We start from the raw sequence: 23,964 nt of genomic DNA on the forward strand, positions 1-23,964 counted from the left end.
GGAGCCGCTCCGCGCCCGGCTGCACGCTGCCGGTGACCTTCCCGGAGCTGCTCAGGCCGGGCAGGGCCTCGTCTCCCCGCGGAGATCGTGCGGCAGGCCCCGGGGAGAGAAGAGGAGAGGAGGCCGGGCCGGAATCTCCCGCCGCCCCCGGGTCTTGCCGGCCGTCGGCGGGGCCTGTGCGGGGAGAAGGGGCGGGAGACGGCGAGCGGGACGGTCGGGCGGCACCTCCCGACAGTGGGGAGGCCGTGAAGAGAGGAAAGGGAGGAGGAGGCAGCCCGAGGCGGCGCATCCCGGGAGGAGCGAGGAACTCCCCGTTGCCGTCCTTCTCTCCGCGCATCCCGCGGAGAGCGGGGACCGCCGGCTGGCATCTCCCGGCTGCGGGACCGGAGCTGGAGCTGCGCGCCGGGAGCGGGGAAGGAAGGAACACGGGGAAGAGGCGCCGGGCGTCCCGCCGCCGTCCGGGGGAGGTGAGTGCGAGGCCGTGTCGGTGCTGGGGCCGGGGGAAGGCGAGGAGCCGTCGGTCAGTGCCCCTCTGCGGGCGAACCGGGAGCTGTGCCGGGAGGGAGTCCCGGCTGCGAGAGGCACCTGCGCGCCCCTCCGGAGTTTCTCCGGGACTCTGAGGGTTCCCCAGCCCCGGCTGCTGTCGTCCGGGCGGGCTGCTCTGTCACCTCGTATCCGAGCGTCACTTCGTTCGGATCGTTAAGCCTCGCTCGCCGGGGTTGGAGGTGACTTGAAGTTTGGCGGAGCCTTATGTAACACTTTTTGGAGAGGCTGTGCAACGTTTTGTTTTTAGAAAGCGAGCGGTTTCTTTGTAGAGCGGTCTTGATTCGCGTTCTCACCTGAGCGCAGCGTCCTCTGCTTTGTTCAACTTGGAACGCGGGGGTATTGCTGGAGATAGAGCCGAGTTTTTCCCAATGTGCGTTAAGAAAAAATTAACCTAGGGAGGCATCTGGGCAGTGGTAACCGGATCTAAACCTTTTAGCGTACGTATAGCCTATACGTACGCTAAAACTGTTACACTTTTGTTGCACTCTTAAATTAATCACAGGAACGTTTCCACGGCACTGGTTGTCATTGATGTATTCTGGGAGGTACAGGCACCGGGATAGAAAAACTGATGAATCCGAAGTCCTGGACCTTTTTTTTTAAATGCGGTTTTACTGATAGAAGGAAGAAAAAGCACTGGGCTAAACAGACTGCTGTGTTAAAACCAGACTTGCCAATTGCCAACAGGTCAGCATGTTTTATTTAATGAAATCTTCTGGATGCAGAGTAATTTTCTTTGTATAGCATTATTTTACTTGCTCAGAAGCAGCAGAGAAATGAGAAAAATGAATTGAAAGGTTGCCTAATTTCCCTGCAGTTCTGTAAGTGGCTGTCTTTCCAGCAAATAATAATAATTAAAAAAAAAAAAGGTGAGCTTTTTACTTCACATGAAAAGGCAGGGAAGTGATTTGCTACATATTCTTTTGACTCCTACTGCAAAGGTACGCTAGGGGGACTAGTTAGTGTGGGTTTTGTTCCCACCAATGTGAAAATACACCAATGTAATAACACCTATGAAGTGAAGACTTCTTGCCTTCTGTTGCTTCATCATTAGGCTGTAAGCTTAAAGGAAAAATCATACGTGTAAATGTGAAGGATGAGTTTAGAGCAAGAGAGAATACTTCAACAAAATCATTTCGCTTTGTTCTGCATTCCCTGCTGCAAGCAAAGATAAGTTATCAAAGGCAGGTTTACTTAGAAGAACTAAACAAGAAAAAAATACCCCCACAAACTTTCTGTCTCTGTTGCAGTTTTTGTTTCGTTGTTTCAAATGGAGAGATGACCAAGGTGGAACAGGTTTCCTTGGGCTTCTTGAGAAATGCAAGTTTCTGGTAAATATTACAAGTTTGAAATGTGAAATTCCTATTGCTTAGGTGTCCTGTAACAGCTCCTGATCAGCAAGGCTGCAAGTCATGTAGAAGCTGCAGGATCAGCAGAGTCTCTGATGGATAACTGGACTGGTAGGTTCTTTGTGTTTCTTCTTTCCTTTTTTTTTCTTTTTTTTCCCCCTTTTCTTTAATTGCCCACTGTGGTACCGGATTCCTTTTCTTCATCCCATTGATGTTTAATTCCTGCAGTTTTTGTCTTATATTCTGTATTGCTTCTTTTCTGTTTAAAGTGCATGCTCTTTTCAGTTGCTGGTAAGGAAGCTTGGATGTATTTGCATGGCAGTATGTAGCAAGATTCACTTTTTAGTATTAGATATATTAATTTAAACTTTTTCTTTAGCATTCAACTGTTGTGAAAATATAAGGGTTTTCTTTCAGGTCTGGAGAAAATTGCACTGAGTTTTTCTTTAAAGGAGCACTCAAAATACTATTACTCACGGATGTGTTGGATTCTGTATGCCAGCTATTCAGTCTGCTGTAATTCTAAAGCACAGTCCCTCAAAAAGCCAAACTGCACAGCAGTTGTGAATAATTGTTTGTCGTGTGACAACATTGACATCTGTCACAGTCTTGATCTGCTAAAATTTCAGAGTGTAGGTCTTAATGTTAGCAAAAGCAATATTTCTCCTGAATGAATTATGTTAGGAACTTGCTAGACTTGGCATTTCTCATGTATACCTCTATTGCTAAATGGAAGTGTTCTTTAATATGGTTTTAAAGGAACGAAAGTCCAAAGTATTTTTTTGTTTGACTATTTCTTGCTGAAATGTTTATTTCCTTAGTTTTAGCTGGACTAAATGATTGGTTGTCAGTAGACCCTTAATGGAATATACTGCCCTCTCGTTCTCTGATTTTTGTGTATGTGTCTGCCTTGCAAGGAGTAATCCTAAACACGCACAAAAAAATCCAAGCTATTTTGCCAGATGATTTTAAACTGAAGGCTAATCTATAATGTGATGTAGCAGAAATGCTAAGTCATGGCCCGAAACAGTGATTGAGCACCTGGTGGGAAGGCAGGGCCAACCCAGGGGAGCTCAGCTGCATGCAATGCACCTGAGTGACTGGAATGTGTGAGGCCAGGATCCATCCCTTCCCAGACCTCATTTAAGGGTTGGCAGTGGAGGTGAGGGTATCTTATTGGAGATCCCTGTTTACCTGAGACCTTCCAAGGGTAAGCAGCTTCTTTCCTTTATTTCTGTGCCCACAGTTGTTGCACTTGAGCCAATCCTCACTTGCTGCAGTCTGGGACTTTGCTGTCATTGCTGTGCTTTCCATCATATTACACCTGACTGCAAATTCTTGGTTGCCTGTGCTGATCTCAATCCACATGTGAACTCTGATGGGAGTTGTTTGTCTGGATCCAGTATGGCATATGGACCTCCTCCTTTCTGCCCAGGCACCTGGGTTTGTGTGAAGGCCTGTGTTACTGAGCCCTTGCTGGCTTTGATTAAAGACCTTTCATGAACTGCGTTAGAATTAATTTAAAAGTAGACATTATAAGGATATGAGATTTGCTGTGTCTGCTTTTTCCTTTCACCTATGTGTGCTGACAACATCAGCACAAAGTACTTGAGATGAGGACATAATGGCCAATGCAGATTTACATTTGGTCATATATGAGTTTATCTACACAGTTATGTTATTTTCCTAATTCTGTTGGCTCAAGAACTTTCTGAACGCTAGTCTTGCACATACATTCAGAAACACATGCAGTACTTTTACCCTGTTAATAGTCTGATTTTGACCCATCTTTTTTTATTTTTTGTGATGAATGCTAGCTTTAAAAATCAGTCACTTTCTTGTTGTTTCCCACTTGGTGTAATTTATGAGCTGGAGAGTCTGAACTACCACCAGGGATAGAAATTTTATTCTTTTTTGCTTTTTCCATTTGATTGCTTTTTTTTTTTTTTTAAGTCTTCAGATTCTCCTTGTGTCCCTTCCCACTCCTACCTGGGGATAAGGGCTAAGAAATGAGCATTGTACTTCATAGGAGTTCATGACTCCTTTTGGCAAGACTTGGCTTAGCATTTGGAAGTCTGTCATCTGCTGTCAAAGCTCATTCAATGCATGGTTGTGAAAGGAGAGTAACAGTTAGCAAAGTATATTTTACAGGGAACTTGGTGGCTCAGAAATCAAAGAGAAATTTGATGGAAGGGATTATCCTGGCTTTGGCAATGACTTTGAAGCAGAACTGCCAAGTCTGGAATCCTTGTGTAAGTGCCATCTGTGTCAGAATTAGAAGCAAACAGTGTAAAATAGTTCCTTTACCTGTTTTAATTTGCAGACCTGACCGTATCTGATCTAACACTACTTAAATTAATTTCCAAATAACTGTTCTTTCTAGAACGTAGGTGCTATTTCCACAGCAATTGAGTTAACTGGGTAGAAGCTGCACTTTAAATTGACAAGAGGAGCTACAGCAATGTCTGTTTAGTGCAATAGGAAAAATCCAGACCTAATCACGTAGCCTGGTGGAAGCTGAAAATCTGAGTGCAGGAAGAGTGCAGTCTGTCTTGCCAACTTCTGTGTAAGGTAGATATGCTTGGAAAATAATAATAATAATAAGAAATAACTGTTAAGGAGTTCTCTGTCATTTTACTTCCCATCTCTCGACCAGCACTGTAAGGAGATAGGTGCCACAACTCTACAAGACCTTTTGGACTGTTGTTCCTTGAATTGTTTTTGTTACTGTATCAATTTCAGGGAATGGAAGAGTGGTGTTGCAGGTAGTAACCCAGGCCTGATGCATGCTGAAAAATATTTGACAGCTAAGACTTAGTGAGCTGGAGAAAACCATAGAATTATGTTACTTTGGAATCTTTATTTAAATTTAAATGCAAATGAGTAGAATGAAGGTTCTTGTTTTAGAAAGATGAGCGAGGAAGAGAACAGAAGGGGCAGAGAAGTGAGGAACAGCAACTGTGGAATTAGAAAAGTAAACTCTTAGTTTACTTAGAAATTTCTAGATAGACTTTTGTACTTATTTAGGGACTTAGGAATTTATGTCTATTTGGAGAAAGAAATACTTCTCACCCTAGAATAGAAAGTATTACTGGGTGATGAATGGGTGGAATTAGAAGAATTGTGAACTGTTTGGATGAGGTGGAGTTTCCAATTCATATTCAGGCCTTTCAACTCGGCTCCCCCACGTTAGTTTTCAGTTTTCTCTTCTTTCTGATTCACTGCTGTGCCCTTAAACCTCAGTAGCCTCAGTAATGAATTTCTTTGGAGACAGTTTTCCATTCTGACTTCAGCTAATGCTGCTGCTACTGGTCAATACTGCAAATGGAATTCTATGTTCAGAAGTTACTGAACTTCAGTTTATGATATTTTTTTTTATTCAGTGTTTTTTTTCAGACCAAAGGTACTGGAAAGATGTATGCCACTGGATAGAAATAGGAAATTAAAACCAGTCATCTAGTATTACTAAAAACCTCAAATATGTTCTTTAGATCGTGTTGCTCTTAAGAATCTTAGCTTTCGTTTGCTTTCAAACAGAAGGGAGTCTTAGGCTTCCTATTTCTTGTAGAAAATGAACTGACGTTATCCCTCCAAGCAGAAGTTGAATTGTTTCTGTAGTCTCATTTTTTCAGTCCCGAGACTGGTTCTAGAATATGACTCCGATTTAAGCACAGGGAGGTTATCATTCATTTTAGGCAAGACTTCTAAGATAAAATATTGGCTACCAAGCTTGAGAATTCTTCAGATAAAGTTGGTTACTGCATCTTTAAAAGGATTAAATTGTGTTTTGGATTCATTATTAAGTGTGATGCAACAAGATGCTGCTCTATTAAAGTAGAGAACTGGAACACTGAAGGCTGGAGACTCCTGTGAAGGTGGATTTTTTTCCTGTTGTCATTATTAGAATATTTTACTGTTTATGTCCTTATCCTTGGTCTTTGTGAGCTTTTTATCATAAACTGCATTCATGAGAAATCTTTATCTTCCATGATTTCCAAGTAGTAGAAATCAGTAGGTGATGATGCCATAAGCACTTGTAGTTGCCTGGAAAGTTGCAGTGCTTTCCCATACTGACTGACATTAGCTTTCAGAAAGCAGCAAAGTGGTAGAAGCATGCTTGTCTTCATTAGGATGAATCTTGACAAAACACAGAATGCTGCAAATGGAGAAAGGAGGGATTAAAAAAATAATAAATAAATTGGTACTGATACTGAGTCTATAACAATTTGGGACCCAGGAGGGGCTAAAACAAATCAGTTGGTGACAGGCAAGAAAGGGAGAACTTTGTATTTGATGGCATTTATCCTATGACAGATTTGAGACCACTGTAGTGCGGTATGAACCATTACCTTGGCAAGAGAAAATCAAATGTGCAAATGGAGGACGTTTCAGATACAACTGTCCTAAACTGGGCATCCAGCAATTATCTTTCGGTTAAAGCTTGAATAAAGAAGCAGTGTGTATGCTTGGTCTAGGATAGGTTCGCATGATTCCATGGCTGCTTTCGGACCTCCAATGTGAAAAAGAAAGTTAACTGGCTGCATTTCATTATGAATACTGTGGTCTTTTTGCCCTTTCCCTTGTTCTTACTACAAGCTTAGTGCATCTTTGGGCTGGTAGGTTAAAATAGTAGCTTTGTGTCATTCAGACCCATTGTTTAAAGTATGGTGACGAAGGACCTGCAATGCTGACATTTCCTTCTCATATGAATGCATTCCATTAGGAATGACTGATGTGTGGCCAAAATCAGGTCATTTTGCACCTGGTTTATATGGTGGGGAACTGTGTACTGTTACTTCTTTTCTGTGCAGTTATCGATCTGGGAATTTACATCTTTACTGCTGGTATCCAGAGCCTTGCAGTTTTTGCCTTGCTGGGTCAGTTGGTTGTAGAATCTCAACTTCTTTATACTGCCATTGTCCTCTGCTGTCATGCCAGTGCTCACGAGTGTCATCTGAGGTACGTGAAGGTACGTGTACGTGAACCTGCATCATATAGGAGGAAGACCTGAAGTACTGTCCAGTAAGCTTAGGTCCTGATTTATGTTACAATAACAATGGAACTGTGTGCAGTTGGTGAATATATATATATATATATATATATATATATATATTTTTTTTTCCTCATTAGGATGAACGAAGTAGTAACTTTGTGCCACTGGTATGTGAAAAACTGAATGTGATGACAGAAGTTTTCCTTTGCAGTATAACTTTGCTGATTTTCCAGTCTTAGGCATCACGTGGAAATAAATTCATGGGTTCTTGAATGCTTTACAATGCAGTTTAGGACAAGGCAGAGGACAATGCAGAAACTTAAAATGATGCTCAGCAGGTAAAGTGATTTGAGCAGAGTTCCCCAGGTGGTCAGTCAAAAAGCAAAGAGCAGATCACTGGTTTCCTGAGTCACTGGCTTGTGCTTTGAGCATGTAAAAACACCTGTGTCTTTAGCAAAAAATTATTGCTTAATATATTTGTGCCTTAGATGATAAAATGGTCTCTGATAGTCAGCATATAGTATTTTTAAATGTACATGTGCATATGTACATCTTCAAAAAATGACTAATAATTATAAGTTATTGAACTGGATAAATGAAGCTCGCCTAGTAGAGATTACAGATGCTCTCTGTTGATTTAGAGGCAGTGCTGTGACCAAGGAAAGACAGGAATGTTTTTCTTCTCCAAAGCAGAAAATAGTATGCTTAAAGGAGAAGGAAATGGGAGAATGCTTGTAGGAGTAAACAGCAATATCTTGGTCTTCAGAGCTTGTAGATTAATGTTCTTTAAGTATATAGAGTTTTATCTATGGATGGATGGTGCTAAGAAACTTGGAGAGTGAAACCGCCACAGACCATTGAGCCAGCAAATGTAGCAGAAGTCATCATAAATGAACATTAAAGAGGCCAAAATCTGCGCTGATTTATTGATAGATGCTAACTGGGTAAAAAGTACCGTGCTTCTACTGGTGAAGTTTTATATTGGTTTTAGGTTGTTTTTGAGCACTGATAAGCAAGGGCAGGCACAGCATCTGTCTCAGCAGAAGGCTACTTGCATGCTTGTATGGTGTGTATCCCACTGTCAGATTGAAAAATGTGTCCTATGTCAGTAGTAAAGATTTCTAGAACTGTAGTTAGTATCAGGAGTTCTCTGAAATAATTGTGCAGTGTATCTTCTGTCTTGTTGCATTTTCTTCCTTTGCAGCTTTCTTCTGCGTTGGAGGTTAATATGTTGAAGAAGGTTGATGATTTCATTTTTTTTCCCCATTTCTTTATCATACACGCTTTCATATCTTTTTATGGCCTTGTATGGGGCATTTGAGAAAGCATCTTGACCTTTTTTTGGTTGAAGTAGTGAAATTATGAATGTAGGATAGAAAGCGGTTATTTATTAATATTATGAGCACACCTAGAGGCTTGGTCTCCATTTGTTCTGGGTGAAGCACAAATACAACAACTCTGTGTACGTTAAGGGTACTTAGTGAAATATACTGTTCCTTTCTACCAGCCTGAGCACTGGTGCATGGCTGGAACTTCTCTGACACAGCAGTGTTTTTAGAGAACGCTGAGAGGCTGAGGGTTGGAAGAGATCTCTGAAGGTCTGCTCGTGCTTTCTGGTCAGGTGGCCCGTATCAGGTACCCACTGCAGTGTCACCTGTACTGGTCTGCTCTTTTTTCCTTATCCATGAACTCTTAGCTGACTCATCATCAATCCTCAGGCAGATCGCCATGTATTTCAGCTGCTCTCTGATGTATAGGGTGATGACTCCCATCTCCTTGCTTTTGTTGCTTGTCCTTCCTAAAGAGCCCATGCCTTTCCATTGCAGCAGTCCAGTCAAGCAAGCCATCCTACCATGTCTCCATGATTCCCACAAAATCACAACTGTGCAATTGCACCCAGGTCTTTAATTCCTTGTATTTATTCATACTTAAAAATACATATATTAAAAACAAAAGTGCACAAATGATGGGAGCAATTCAGATAAAAGCACTGTTTCTGCCAGTATAGGTGTGACTACAGTGGCAGCTTCTGCTAGCCAAGTTACATCAATCAATCTTTGCAATGTCAGTCAACTGAGCTGAGATGTTAAAAATTCCAAAGCGTGAAACTGTTTCCTGCCCAAAAGAGCTTACAAAATACTGAAGAGTGTGCTAATGTGTTTGAAAGCTGATAGTTTGCGCTTTTTTTTTTTTGAAGTTATACTTTTCATCTTGGTAATTTGTCATTTTGACTAATGCTGGCTTGTTCTTCAACAGTTTGTATTCTTGTATTGTGATCCATTGGTTGCAGCAACATGGGCCAGCTGAAACAATTCTCTGCAACGTAACTGTTTTTCTCTGTCAGGTTATCTTGCTCTTCAATTGAGGCGGTATTTTAAGTATTTTTTATAACTGACTTGAAAGTGCTAAAATAAAATCTTATAGCAGTATGTAACCACAATTTTTTTGGCCTAACCAAACAGAAACCTCTAAGAGAATGGAGACAGATCCCACTGCACCTGCCTTGTGATTGTAATCTGTGGAGGTGAGGTGAATCTAACATGGCAGGAACTGAGTCACTCATCACAGATAGCAAGAAATCCAGCTTCCCTTGTGTTTTCTTGTCTTTACCTTTATTTGCTATGTGTATCTGCATTTCTGTTGCAGCTTTTTTGATCTTTAAGAACTTGTTCTGTTTGGTCTGTTTTAAGTCAGGTACGACTATCATTTTAGGACTTAATATCTTTGACTAAGCCGAACAAAATGGGATTTTTGGTTAAACTTTAGTGCACTGAGCACTGATATTTTATCAGGGCAGAGATAAGATTATTAGGAGTGAGTAGTGTTTTTTTCAGAGGCTGTTTGTGATGTTGACTTCAATCTTTGCAGTGAGGCATCGTTCTCAAATTGTTCAGATTATCTCAGATCTATTTTGGAATGCTCACTACTGCTAGACAAATAATTGAGGTGATAATTCCTAAGTTAGCTATTCCTGCGAAATATCAACCCAGCAACAAACTTCGGTGCTTTTGTTGCTGCCTGGAACTCTGAGTTGACTGTGGTAACCCATTGCAAGTTTTGACTAGTAACCAGCTGTGCTAATCTAGGCTGAACAATGGGAGGACATGGAACCTGTGCTCATTGCTTCTAGCTAGTCTCTGTTCCTGTCTTTATCAAATTCATGTCCTTGTTATTTTTTTTAAGGCCCTACTCAAAACTGCAGCGAGGCTGTTCCAGTTAAGTTCACGAGGATTCAAGCCAGACCATTAATGAGCTGAAGTGAAAAACATTGCCATTTTCACTTTTCCTAAGACCTATTTCCCTGAAATCAGTGCTTCTCACAACGGAGCGAGTGCGGTACTACCCGATGTAGATGAAAATCTGTCAGTGTTGCACTTTCTGATTGCCTCTCCATCCATTTCTGCTGGCTTTCACTGTGGTGGAACGTTGGTAGGAAGACAGTGATGCTTCTGGATGGCATGGAAATCTTAGTAGAGACCCCAGTTTTGATCTACGTCAGTAGCACTGGACACTGCAGATAAGTGTGAACATAGCATGCCAGTCCTTCTGATGAATCTTTTTGCAGAAGTCTTTCCCGTTAGCTGTGGCTAAAGAGCCATGAAGCACCCTAAACAAAGAAAATGGAATTCAGCAGAGCACGTAATGGGCAAATTTACACAAATTATGGCTTTGTATCTAGCACCTTGATTCTGCTGGACGTGTGTGCCTTTTGATACTGTTGTAATGGACATAGCAAAGCTTTTACATAGTGATATAGAATAAAAAAGATTTGCAGTGCTGATTTAAGAAAAACAACAGAAATTTCAGCTGTGAAAGTGCTAGTGTTGAAAGCAGCCCAGGTCTATCAGTGTCTCTTGGTATTTAATGTTGTAGTATTCCTTTGTTATGTTAGTACTTGAGAACCTGTTCTGATGTGTCATTAAGATGGGAATGAAACCACATTATGCAAAACTGAAGTATCAACGGTCTGTCCATTTACTTTCTATCCTCTTTTCCTGCTTCTTTTCCATGAAACAATGGTTGTTTATATCTCTGCATGTTAACGTTTGCCAAGTGAAATATTTAAGATATTTTGCTAAATATTTTGCTTTCATTTAGAATTAAGTTTCATTCAAGATATTCTTGTCATGGCCTACAGTTGGTGTTAATGCTCTGATTTTAAGAACTTTTTTTTTTTTTTTTTTTTTTTTTTAATTTTCTTTTTACTGGCAAGGCACAAGTTATAGATATATGAGGTTTTGCTGTAATTCCAGGAATAGCTTTGTGGTGCAGGCAAGAATCTGTACTCTAGAGATGGCTTCATTGAGGGCTTCATTAAGCGTAGAAACATATCTGAGATAACCTTTTATGTTTATGAACTGGGATGTGGATGGTATGTTTAATTAATCCCTCTAAGCATTTCTGTATGGCCAAGATGCTGTCATATCTGCACCATCTTTTTTAACCTTTCTTAAGTATGCAGCTGATGCGTAGACTGAAGTTCTGTATTTATTTCTATAAACAATTATTTCTATAAAAATACTAACTATTCCAATAAGGGAAAGATTCTCTAGCCATCGTGGCACAGTTTGTGCAGAATTTTTTGCCAATGTTGAATAACAAACGGGAGGAACAAGTTACATAAGAACCTCATTAAAACACTGACATCTCTTGACTATCTGTCCCATGTTTCATACATCTAGAACTTGTGGATGCTCTGGATCTGTTAGGATAAAATCCCTTTGAGGTGAAGACAAACATGGAATGTTAGTTAGTCAGAAACATTGTCTTTAGTCTGTGATGGTCACTAGCTCCTGTGTAATTATTTACAAGGAATAGTGGTTTTAAAACAGTTTTTAATTTTCTTTAATTGACTAGGAAATAATTTGTATATGTTATTTTCCATCTGCTTATAGATCTACATCCGTAAAAACATTCAGGGCTTTGCTGACCAAACTGCTAACCTGAAATAAAGTGTAAATTGACATAGGTCTAATTTCTGTAAGTACAACTTAGGAAATTGTATTAGCATGTTGCAGAACCATTGAGGCTAATTCCATTCATGTAAGAATGTAATGTCAAGACGACTCTTGACTTGAATTCATGATCGTAAAAAGCTTCAAGTTTTCTTTGGCTCCAAGTGGTATTCATTACCTCTAAAGTTTTGCCTTGAATAATTATGTTAAAAAGTGTATTTACTTACTGGAAGAAGGGATGGCTTACTTCACAGAGCAAATGAAAGACTTTCATGGCATTATATCTGCATGTGTCTTTTCAGTATTAAGAATTTTCATGTCATAAGAAGCACATTTCTTCCTGTACAAATGTGAAATTGTGTTGTAAATGAAATCTCTTAATTACTGCTCAGCTTTGCTAAGCTATTTGCTTGAGTCAGCAACTGCTGAAAAATACCATAATTATGAAGCAGAAATTTAGGACTGAAGATTTTAAACATTTCATTCTTCCCCATCATTAAGAGAATAGTGGTGTAGAGTTCAGGAGGAAGAATGTTCTAGTTTCAATAAACACTGTTCAAATTCTTGTATTACAGGCTTATGGTTTTTAGATTAGAGTGGCATGTTCTTGTTTCTCTTCCACCTTCTCACTTGCAGTCTAACTGTTGGGTTTGCATCTAGTTTTTAGACTCAACTGTTTACTTTATAGCTGTATTTTTTTTTTTTTTTCAATAGTCTGGTTTTGAAACACACTTCAGGTTAGGTGGTTTATGCCTCTCTGGGAAAAGGTTGCCTTGAGATCAAAAGTTGATGGTGTCTTGTTTGTTCTCTTTCCTTATTGATAGATATGAAAGTATCCTGAAAATTGTTCTTGGTGATTGAGAAGCTTGACTGCAGTGAGATCTGTAGTTTCTACGGAGTGGAGCTGGCATGATAGCCTGCATGAGATTTGTGGACTGCTTTGTAAAATCATCCAGTTGTCTGCTTAGGACTGTACAGAGTATCAAATTCTCATTCTGTCTGAGGCCCGGGTTAAAATCCTAATTTGCTCTATGTGGAAAGTGAGCAATTTTACTTAGCTCTAGTCTTCATTTTGAGATAGACTGTAGGATGCTTACACACTGTAGTCTGTAGTGAATGCTGTGAATGCTGAAACAGGTGGTGTCATCTGAGAGTAATGACTCCCTTGTGGCATCCCTGAATGCACAGTGACCACTGATAGTAGTACTTGCTCAGTTTTTTTTATGCTTTACTTACATTTGGATTTTGTGCACACTGTAGAACAGAGATAACTTAATGAAGTATTTATACTGTGGTTAGCACAGGAAAAAAAACATAGGTCTTTGGTAATGCCTGGCAACCACAGTTTGTAAAGCCTAGTATGGTGCTCAGTAAATACAGCATTATGCAGTTAGACAAAGCTGGCAGGTCTAATTAAAATCACACCTCTTATCCTGATGTTACTGAATGTACCTTTAAACTGTAGCCTAGATTCTCTCTCTTAACAAGTGAGAGTATTTTCCTGTTTGCCACTCATAACTGTGGAGGATTCCAGTCTTTAGAAAACACAGGTAAGAATAGCTATATTATTAGAACAAAAGTGGAAATATTAAAAGAAGGGAGGATGCAAAAACCATTCCGTAATCCTCTGTGATAATGGCCTTAAGCCACGTGTCCTTGTGATTTATGCACTTGTTTTTATTTGTTCTCTTTGACAGAAAGCTGTGTCACTGAAGAGATTTGATAATAACCTGTTTCATACGACTGTAGTCACTTGTATTTATGGAAAAAATAATTGGAGGCCACTTATGGATTTAGTCATTCTTGCTATATGCGTTTCACCTCTGATGTAATCTTGGTAGTTTAGATGGGATTTGGCAGGGACTTATGCTCACATTGTTCTATCCCACTACACATAGAATTGTCTTCCTTTTTCTTTTAATATGTTGGAAGACTGATGTGTATGTACTGTTCCTTTAGTTTGTATACATGTAGTCTGCATACATGAGTATAGATTGTCAGAATTTGCAGTTTACTTGCTGGAAGTATGCTGTTGAATCTATTAAAAAAAAAGAAAAACATATTGAGACAAGCAATCTAAAGAAGAGGAAGAAAATAAAAATAAAAACAAAACAACAACAACAAAAAACCTGGTGTATTTCTTTAATCTTAATTGCAGCCTCAGTTTCTTAGTACTAAGTGTTACTGAGGATCTCTAGGGGGTGAAAGTGAGTTTCAGGTCTTAGGTACCTGACTTATTCCAAGAGCCACGTGCTTGAGTAGCTGAAGAAAGTGGAAGAAAGATAACACACTGGAGCACGGGTCTAAGAGATAGAGGCCTTGTTGGTCTGTTTTGCTGTTATTGAGGTGGGAGAAAAAATCTGAGGGGATTTTTTTTCTTCTGAAAGGAAATACTTGCTGCTTCTGTGACTGTGCATCTTCTCTGCATTAAAATGTTACCTTTGTGTATTATCTTGTAATGAAAAAGTTGTTCTAGTGCAACTCTTTTATGTTAGCTAAACTCAGTTGGCTTCCCTGCTGTGACTTCAATAATGCATCATTTCCGAAGTTCAGAGGATTTAATGCATTTCAGGTGAATCTGTGAGTTGCTATTAGATGGTTAGAAGGAAAACGGCTGTAATAGATTGGATGCAAAAGCTGCTTCCCCGGCTTCTTTCCCATCCCGCCCACTAACATGCAGAAGCATCTGCCTCTCATCTCCTCTTTGCCTGGCATGCTGTGTGAGTGCATTTTGACAAACGTTTAATGAGCAGGGATCTTTGGAAAACCTATGAGAGAAAATAACAGCGGTGAGAAATGAAAGTAATTTTGTCTTACTAGATAGATTGCTACTTATGCAATAGAGGGTGATGCTGTGGCAAATGAAAATACTTCTGTAGTAAATGTTATCACAGCAAAAGAGCCTGTCGTTTCTAGCTCTGCTGTAATACAGCATCTCCAAGTTTATAACGATTATTTATAACTTCAAAAAAGTGCAGGTGGTTTTTGCTTATATTCTTCACAGAAGTTAGATGCTTTTCTTTTTGTAAAATTTCATGAATGTTATCTTCTGTCTCTTGAGTTATTTGAGCACTGAGTGAGGGAGTGTGCTTTTTCATTGAAAACATTAAGATTTTGAACTTTGTGTATTTGCGAATAGGAATAAGGACTTAAATCTTCCCCACGTCACGAGCCTACAGAAATGACATTTATTGCTTCAGTTGTTGGAACGTATGGGAAGGTATAAGAGGTTTGAGACCCCTGTATTTTCCTGAATGTGGATTTTCTCCAATAATTTTACTACTTACGCAGTTTGGTGTCAGTGTATTTTTTTTTTTAGGTGGTATTTAAGATTGAAAGGAATCGTGTAGCAAGCTCTGAAAACACCCTCAAATCTTTAATAAGTAATGCTACTGTTTATAGCACATGTGAAGCCTTAAGTAGTTGTGCTAACATTAAGCGTTTGAAGAATTGCAGTCATTTGAATTGGATTTAATAGTTGTTTGTGTCTGGTAAAGAACTGGCAAAAAAGGAGAGCTGAGCAGTTCTCAGGAATCCTGGAAGAAAATCAAAGACGCAAATAATCTTGCTCTTGGATTTCTGCTTGTTTTTATGTACCATGTATTCCTGACCTAATAGAATAAAACGGTGTAAATTCTTCTGTATCTGCTTGGCTTGCCTGTATCTGTCCAGATTTCTATAATTTCAGCATCTCTTAAGCAAAAAAGTTTTTGAAGCTGAAGTGGAATGAAGATGCTGGGTAGAAATATTTGTATGGGGAATGAGTAAATTCTGCAAGTTGCATGCTGGTGTAAGCATGGAAAATAGTAAAACAAGGAAAGAGAATGGAAGCCTTGTAAAAAACTAGTTTTTTTTTTTTTTTTCTGTAATGTCCTTCTGAATTCATGTATTGCGTACAGGTGTTGATTTTTAAATGCTATAATGTAGCTTGATGTTGGGAGATGTTATATAAATTCAGTCATACCTTAAAAAAAAGGAAAATCTACAGAAGTTGATAGCAATAAACATCATCCATCGATAGGTACTCAGTAAGCATGTAAATGTTCTCCGTGCATCAGAACCACCCACTCTGTTTCAGTAGCAACAGGTGGGAGAGAGCCTCACAGCTCTGGTAGAGCCAAGACAGGTCTGAGTAGATGACTAAGCTACTCAAAGGTATCAGCATTTCATGAAACTGACTAGGAGGTGTCTTCCCATGTGGAAGCACTGCAATTACAGAACTATCCAAAACTCTATGGCTTAGTAGAAAGACTCCGTTTTGCTTCACTGACTGGCAAAGTTCTTTGGCCTACGGATAAATCTCTCATAAGAAGAAATCTCATCATCCTACTGAAGCCTAGGGAGAACATTTTGTGGACTTGTCTAAACCATTCTAGTAGCTGTTTGGTTTAATTGAGGTCATGTTTCTATTTAATATAAAAGACGGTTGTCAAAAGATTTGACCCGTTAATGGAATTAAACTTTGATTGTTTCAGGGGAAAAACGTTGGTAGGCTACCTCTTTGACTTGTGGTCTGTATTTTCTCTAATATGTCTTTATTGTTGTTATCCAAATTCATCTGGTTCTGTTTTTCATCTCTTTACAGTTGTCATATTGAAACTGACTGTAGTACATGGTATATTTCCTTTAGTGTTATTCATTCCTCAGAAGGCTAGCCTGATAGTAAACTGTGCATTGCTTGTTTGAAATACTAGAGGGATGCATCTGGAAGGTAAGACGTCCCAGATAGATATCTTGTTGAGATGCAGTGGGGAATTTGCTTGGTATTTTTTGTTTTCTCTTATCCAAGACAGGAGGATGCAGAAAGGTTGATCTTAATTTCTTGGTCTTTTCATTTTTATTTTTTTTCTACAGTGAGATGTTTGCTAATGCTGGGGGAATTATTCTAATCATTGAGCCTGATGGAATCAGCTTGTAGAATTCCAGCAGTTATTCCTGGATCCCGGAATCACATTTTGTAAATGAACTATACCTAACACAGCTTTTTGAATCTTCAAGATTTGAATTTACAAGGAAGGCACCGCATTTCATTCTTTGACCCAACAGTTGTTTTATCTCACATTGGCAGTGGTGTTTTTATATTCTTAAGTATTTCTGTAGGAAGCCAATTGATCAGTATGAACTAAAAGTCCAGGCCATTCAGACAGTACTGTGCACCAATGCCCATTAGACCTCGAGAAGACGTTTTAAAGAACATAAAAGTTACAGGAGCTCAAAAGGGTGGATAACAATACCTATATTAAGGTTAGTAATAGCAAGTCCTGAATGGAACAAACAGTTGCAATTTAGTAGACTTACAAATATGGCAGTGAATTTTTACAATGCCTTTATGAATGCAATAGGTCAGGTGGAAGAACAGATTTCTCAGAAGTCAAAAGAGCTAAATCTGGCAGGTGCTTGAAGAATGCAATCCAGTGAGAAATTCCAAATGAACTTCTTTAGCAAGATTAAAAATTACATGCAATTTGGAATTCTTGTTCGTGCATTTATAAAATTCTTTGCTTTTTGAACAGCCAGACAGTGTTACTAGTGAAAGAACATTCTTCTCCTACAAGTTGATTTATCTGTGCTCTTCGTTCAATTATGATATTTAAGTCAGTTCCTAAAGTATCTTTGCAATTTAAACTAACCTGTTGTATATTTGGAAATACAGAAATTCTTCTTCCCTGTAAGACTAACCCATTTTTTTCCTCTAACCACAGCAGTAATCTGGTATTTTTCCGAACAAAGTAAAAAAAAAATCTATAACTGCACTTTGACAGCCTGCTCCCTAGATAACTGTAGAGTCTACTGTTACCTTCCTGCACTGGCAGCATAAAACTAGAATACAAATGCTTTTTTGGTAGTAATGGATATCCCTTATGATTTCAAATGTAGTTTTCAGAGTGATTTATAATTGGTCACTGGATCGCTATGGTTGCCTGGATGATTTTTATAGGAGTGTGAAGGAAATGGAGAGAGAGGAGGAAGAAGGAGCACTACAAGGCTGGCCTGATCCCAAAGCATCTCAGCCTTAAGTGTTCTGTTTTTGGGGTAGGCATCTGACTAGAGCCACCCCCAGCTGACATCTGTGGAGTGTGCGATCAGCTTTCTGCTCTCTGTGAAACTCGCGCTGAAGAACGGATCTCAGTCAGCATCAATCTCAAAGATGAGTAGTCATCTGTTATCCTCAAGGGATCTCTTTAGTAGGTAGAACAGTACTGAAGCACACTTTTATGGAGTTGTCTTTAGATCTACTGATGCTTTTAACTACTTTCTGTCACTTGACAAGGATTTAAAAAAAAAAATTTTCTTGACCTTCTCATGGTGTTCTGTTATGCAAGATATTTCTTGGCCTATTTTACCAACGTGTGATTTTCTTTTGTATTTGAAATGCTTCTCTAAGCAAGCTATGTGAGTATTTTCTTAGGATTGGAAGTACCCTTCCCTTTCAATGGAGATATTTATCTTTCATTTTATACTCATCTCGTTTTGATCTAAACAGTTGAACTACTCATATTATAAAAATCTGTTTAATTTTCTGCATACGAATGGACAAGATTGTGCTACTTTAAAGGGCTACCAAAGGAATGAGTTTGCTTTCTTTAGAAAAGGTATAACTCTAGGCCAAGCCAGAAGTGCACTCTGACTTGCCTTTTATCTTCATTTGTGCTAGAGCCATTTCAGATATCATCTGTAGCATAAGAGATGGCCTACTAATTTGTAGCACAAGGATTTCTTTGCACCTTTTCTATTAAATTTGCAAACACGAGTAGGAGAAAAGGTTAGTTGCTTCATCTTAAAAGAAGTTTAGATCCTGTAATCAGATGTAAATTGATGCTTTTTTTTCTTTTAATTCTCTTTTAACTTGATGTAGGCTTAAAAAATGTTTACCTAATCCAGACTTGTGGATTCTAGAGTAGACTGCTGCATTAGTATGTTTGGCCATGTTTTGCTTTCTCTGCCAAGAATTGTTTTCCTGTCTATTAATTGGAGCTGTCACTGTGCATGTTGAAGTAACAGTGATTTTTACATGCAGAACCAGCATACCAATCAGTAATTAGCCACAAGTTCAAAGTTCTGCTCCCTAGTGTAATGGTAAAAGTTCATGCCTGAAATACTGCCTTTGTCTTATGAACTCTATTTCCAATTCAAATTGATATTACAGGGGGGTAGATGATTCATTACTATAAATTCATTTGCAGGGGGATATCAGACCCAAGTCAATAAGCATAGTATCTTAAAGAGTGTGGTCTGCTGAGGGGACTGCTGGTCTAGGCTCCAAATGGGTAGATGTTTCTTGTGTGCCTGACTGGGAACTTCTAAGAGATTCTTGTAAAACAAAAAATAAGATATATTTAATTAAACATGCTTTTTTTTTTTTTTTTCCTTGAACTTTTGATGGTATCAATTTCATGAACTTGATACCTTGATACCTGGTGCTGTCAAGATGTAGACTGAATGAATTAAATGATCCTGCCTGAATGACTGAAATGCTGTCCTCTTGGATAAGCTATCAATATTCATTTACTGGAACCAATGGTACTGCTGCAGGGGAAGAGCAACACTTGGCATATGTGTTTACACCCTGTGGAAATCTGAAGACAAAAAAAAAAATGGTTATTGTCACATTAGAATTTTAGAAGAAATTATTTTACCATCATGGTCAGCTTTCATTTATGATGAGTTCAGGACTCTGAAACCTCAGATCTATCTGTCAAGACTGGTAAACATCAGTACATGTCTAGAAAATGAGAAATAACAGCACCCTTAGATACACTTGACCTCTGCTGATGTAGAAGTGGAAATTTGTAAGAGAAATCATAAATTTTTCATGACTGTGGTATGGATGGAAATGTGTGTGAGCATGAGAAGGAACAGCTGAACAAAGAGAAACAACTGAAGGCATGGCCTATGCTGATAACAAAGGATACCATTTCCAGGATGGTGTTCCCACCAGTAAAACTGAGGAGTGGACAGTGGGTAAGAACTGGCCTAAGATTTTTGGTGATTGAATTTAGCAAGTTTCTGAGACAGAAAACTGGGACAGAGACTGGGAATAGGGCAACCAACTGAAAAGTGTGGGGAACTTGATATAAAATAAGTGCTGCATTTCATAAGACTGAATTGATACTTCTCAGACAGAAGCAACCTACTTGTGTGGATACTATTGTCTTGAAAGTCACTTTAGGAACTCTTGCTAATTTCATTAGATCCAAAAAAAATAAAATATTACTTTCCTTCTGGAGAAACTTAAGCTACTGTTTGTTTTTTTCAGTCATGACTGTTGCAATCAATCCAACTGTTTGTGAATTCCTGACCATTCAAGGCATGCAAGCTGGTAACCTTACAGACAAGGGCTTTCTTTCAATGACTTCCTTTTGTGAATTTTGTGTGGCACTTCTATCTTGTCTCTAGACTTCTAGTGCTGCCATTCACTGTCATATGTAAAAATTCTTAAGGATGATATATCTGTGTAATGAAGTCTGTAAGAGGCTCTCTGGAATTTTTGTGTCAGGGCTCTTCTGTAGTTGAGGAAAGGTATGGATTTTTATTTTTTATTTTTCCACAGTGGGAAGGCTTGGTACATCTTTGTGGTTTTATGTGCATGGCCCATTTTCAGGCATCTTGGGAAGTGTTATGAACAATATGAATCCCAGTAATGTGGAGTAAAGGCAAAATCAGCACAGCCTCCTTTGATGCTTAGTACATAGCTGATTCCCGTATCACCTGAAGGTAAGTTTTATTCCTGGCTGTTATCTCCAGTCTTGAAACATACATTGGCTGAAGAAAGCCACTTCTTTGGTGGACCATGCCAGCTCAAAGGTGATGGACCGTTACTGGTGGAACTGCTTGCCTCACTGACTCCTGGGACCTTGGGGCAACAGTAGGGGCATGTTTGGAGGACTCGGTGCAAAGACTCCTTTGCACCTGGGCTGGAAACTCACACTCAGCAAGTCTTTTGCCGGCAGGAAGGTTGCTGTGTTCTGCCAAGCTGGAATAGAGATTTTTTTTTTGGAAAAAACTGCTTCCATTTTGTGACTAAATTACAGTTAATTATGATAATTTTACTTGGGATGATTGATGAAGGGATCAATGTGATGTGGCCATGCTCTCATCAAGGAGAAAAGGCTGATGTTTCCTTGTATGCTAGAGATGATATAAAAGGTTTCTGCCTGGTTGTGTTTGAGACTGATATAATTTCTTTTCTTTTTTTTTTTTTTTTTTTTTTTTTTTTAGAAACTTTTACCCTTTTATTGTATGAGACCCACTGTTCAAGTTGATAAGTTCTGGGTTTTTCGCTAAATCTCTTCGTATTTTCCAGTAGTTCCAGCATTTTCTTTTTTGGACTTTGATTAATTTCTTCAGAAATGCAGACACAGATGGTGTAAGAATAGATCTATAACAATTGTTCTGTCCTTCAGGCATAGTGAGAGAGGGTACAAGTTGAAGGCTAAATGCAGTTCTAGGTTTTCTGTTCCTTCACACATCATGTTACATGACAGTGATGCACCTGTATGTTGCAGGAGAAAAATTGTGCTTCTTAGTTTAGCATAGCAACATTGATTCTTTCAAAGTCTCCACAAAGGACTCTGAGAGATGGTGGAGATGCATGTTGCAGACCCTGAGATCTCGGCTGTGTGGCTGACAGTTTGAGCCAGAGTGGGGTCTGCTGTTACCAAGTGGTGTTCAAAAGCCCTGTTGATCTCAAGCTATGAGAGAGGAATAATCAGTAGTCAGGGGAAGTTGTTGGAATGTCTTAGATATTTTTCTGTTTTGTAATTTTGTTCTAAACATGTACTGAAGTATTTAGAAAATAGTAAAAATGGCAGATCACTTTGCTCTTGAGGTGCTTGCTGGGTTTAGCGCAATGAAATTCTCATCCTCATTGGAGCATTTTTCTTCGATGAAAAGAAAATTAATGAAACAAACATACATATTTAGAAATTTAGTAGTAATAAAGGTACTGAGTCTAATTGTTAAGTTACTCAAAGATCACACAGAACACGTGTGAGACCATTAAATCAAGCTTCCTGTGTGGCTGTTAGTTATCCCTGTTCTGCAAGCCTTTCCTGTAGCAGGTAGCAAGCAAATATTCTACCCTACAAAATGACTTGACCTGACAGTTTGAAGCTTCATTTGCTATCAACTTCTTAAGTGTTTCTCAATTAGATATGTAATTTTCTGTTTTGCGGGCTATTTCATCTTGGGTATCTGGGTGGCTGTGGCTGTAACTTATTTCTTTCTGCTAAACATCCTGAGACACCTACGAGATTAGCATGATGGCTGACCTCCTTTATTAGATTTCTTGTCCTCTGATGTGAGGTGGTGAAACAAAATCTTGCCACTCAGTGATTCATGATGGGAGATGTTACAAAGCTCAGCCACTAGCAATGAAATTATACAAGTGATATCCTTGTCCTACATTTCAAAGTACAAGGCACGGTGTAACAACCTGAACAAAATTAATGTGCAGGGAGGCAGACAGCAGACAAACCCCCTAATCTCTAACTGTTGAAGTTGGCAGAGTTGTAAATGAGTGAAAACAGGACCTTGTATTAAAAGCTGCATGATAATTTTTCAACTAAAAGTCTCCATGTGTCCTGTATAATTAGTTAAGGTGGCTTTTATCTCTTTAGTGGGAGAAGGGAATGCTCTTGTATTTGTTTCTTTGTTGTTTTAAACACTGCTTAGCTGGAGTGCTAGTTGGTACTGACCAATCACTCCAGTGCCAAGCATCACAGAATCACAGAATGGCCAGGGTTGGAAGGGTCCTCCAGGATTATGAATCTCTAACCCTCCTGCCACATGCAGGGCCACCAACCTCCCCATTTAATACTAGACAAGGCTGCCCAGGGCCCCATCCAACCTGGCCTTGAACACCTCCAGGGTCGGGGCATCCACAACCTCTCTGGGCAGCCTGTGCCAGCACCTCACCACTCTCTCTGTAAAGAACTTCTCCTAGCATCCAACCTAAATCTTCCTTCCCTCAAAACCATTTCCTCTTGTCCTGCTGTTATCTACCCTCTCAAATTGTTGACCATCTTTGTTGGTCTGGCACAGCAGGAGGGTTTCTGTGTCTGCTAATTGTACCGAGCTGCCTGGAGTAAGTGTGCAGTGTATTACTAACAGTAGGTAGGAGCTAGATAATCAACTTGGTGATTCTTGCATCAAAAGCTCTTTCTCCTGTTGGAATTGTATAAAAGTTGGTTCAGTTAGTTGAACTGGGAAACTTTTTTCTTTGGTTGTGGTGATAGGGCAATGGGAGGAGGAGTAGTGGATGTAGTAAACCAAGTGAAAGTGGCTGTTTTGGTTGGGGAGTGAAGTTTGCAATTGTCTTGGACTACAGGCCTCTGCTTGAGAGCTGGGCTGTTTTTAATTTATTTAATACCAATTAAATACACAAAATAAATTACAAAATATTGAGTTGTACTGGAATGTGCCTGGATAACAGTAGGAATTTGTTTAGAAATAAGTCCAGTTGCGCACAATATTGTGCAGTGTGAAAGTGAATACTTTTGAGTCCTACCTTGAAAATTCAGCTCTCTGCTTTGAAAACTTGATTTTTTTTTTTTCCAGAAATTGTAGGATGATACCCATTCCTATATATATGTATATATACATAAAAATACATCACTGCATACCTAAACATGATCTTTTTTGTGTATTGCAGGGTAGAAACCCTTATCACTTCTACACAATTCTTTTTCAGAAACTTCATGCCATGCTACAGTAACACATCTGTCAGATGCTATACTAAATGTCTCTGGAAATGACTCATGAGGATAAATGTCATTCCAAGTGGGATCTGTGCTTGTGGTACACAGAGGTGTTTTGAAAGATTTTACTCAATATAAAACTAAAAATTCAGTGTGCAGGTGGGGAAAAAATGGGTTCAATGTATGTAGAGCTTCTCAAAGTTTTAGGGTCTGTATAGTAGGGGTTTCCACTGCTAAGCTAAGTGCATAATACCAAAGAGTATGCTCTATTGCTGATGCTTGTGCTTTTACTGTTCACAAGAATCATGAGGCAACATGCAGTCTTTTTCCCAAGTGTTGTTAACAGGAATGTTTTGCAGATCTTCACAGTGTTTCTTGCAATGATAAAATGCAGAAAAATGTTCTTTCCCAGGGTAGACAGG

The 23,964-nt window shown here is 39.2% G+C and overlaps 1 protein-coding gene across 3 annotated transcripts in view; it reads left to right on the forward strand.

Annotated features, from left to right (window-relative positions):
• Positions 1-141: 141 nt before the first annotated feature.
• LARGE1 (LARGE xylosyl- and glucuronyltransferase 1) overlaps positions 142-23,964 on the forward strand; it is a 279,742-nt gene continuing 255,919 nt past the window's right edge. The window contains exons 1-2 of one of the 3 annotated variants that reach the window (XM_042837889.1): positions 142-467; positions 1,920-2,006. The gene's annotated coding sequence lies outside the window, so the exon portion shown is untranslated. Of the gene's footprint in view, positions 468-1,189; positions 1,234-1,919; positions 2,007-23,964 lie in introns of those variants that run through there. The other 2 variants (XM_042837887.1, XM_042837888.1) reach the window with 2 other exon arrangements.

Source organism: Centrocercus urophasianus, unplaced genomic scaffold (assembly GCF_019232065.1).
Source record: "Centrocercus urophasianus isolate 14NV4802_14NV808 unplaced genomic scaffold, USGS_Curo_1.0 seq_73, whole genome shotgun sequence".
NCBI lineage: Eukaryota > Metazoa > Chordata > Aves > Galliformes > Phasianidae > Centrocercus > Centrocercus urophasianus.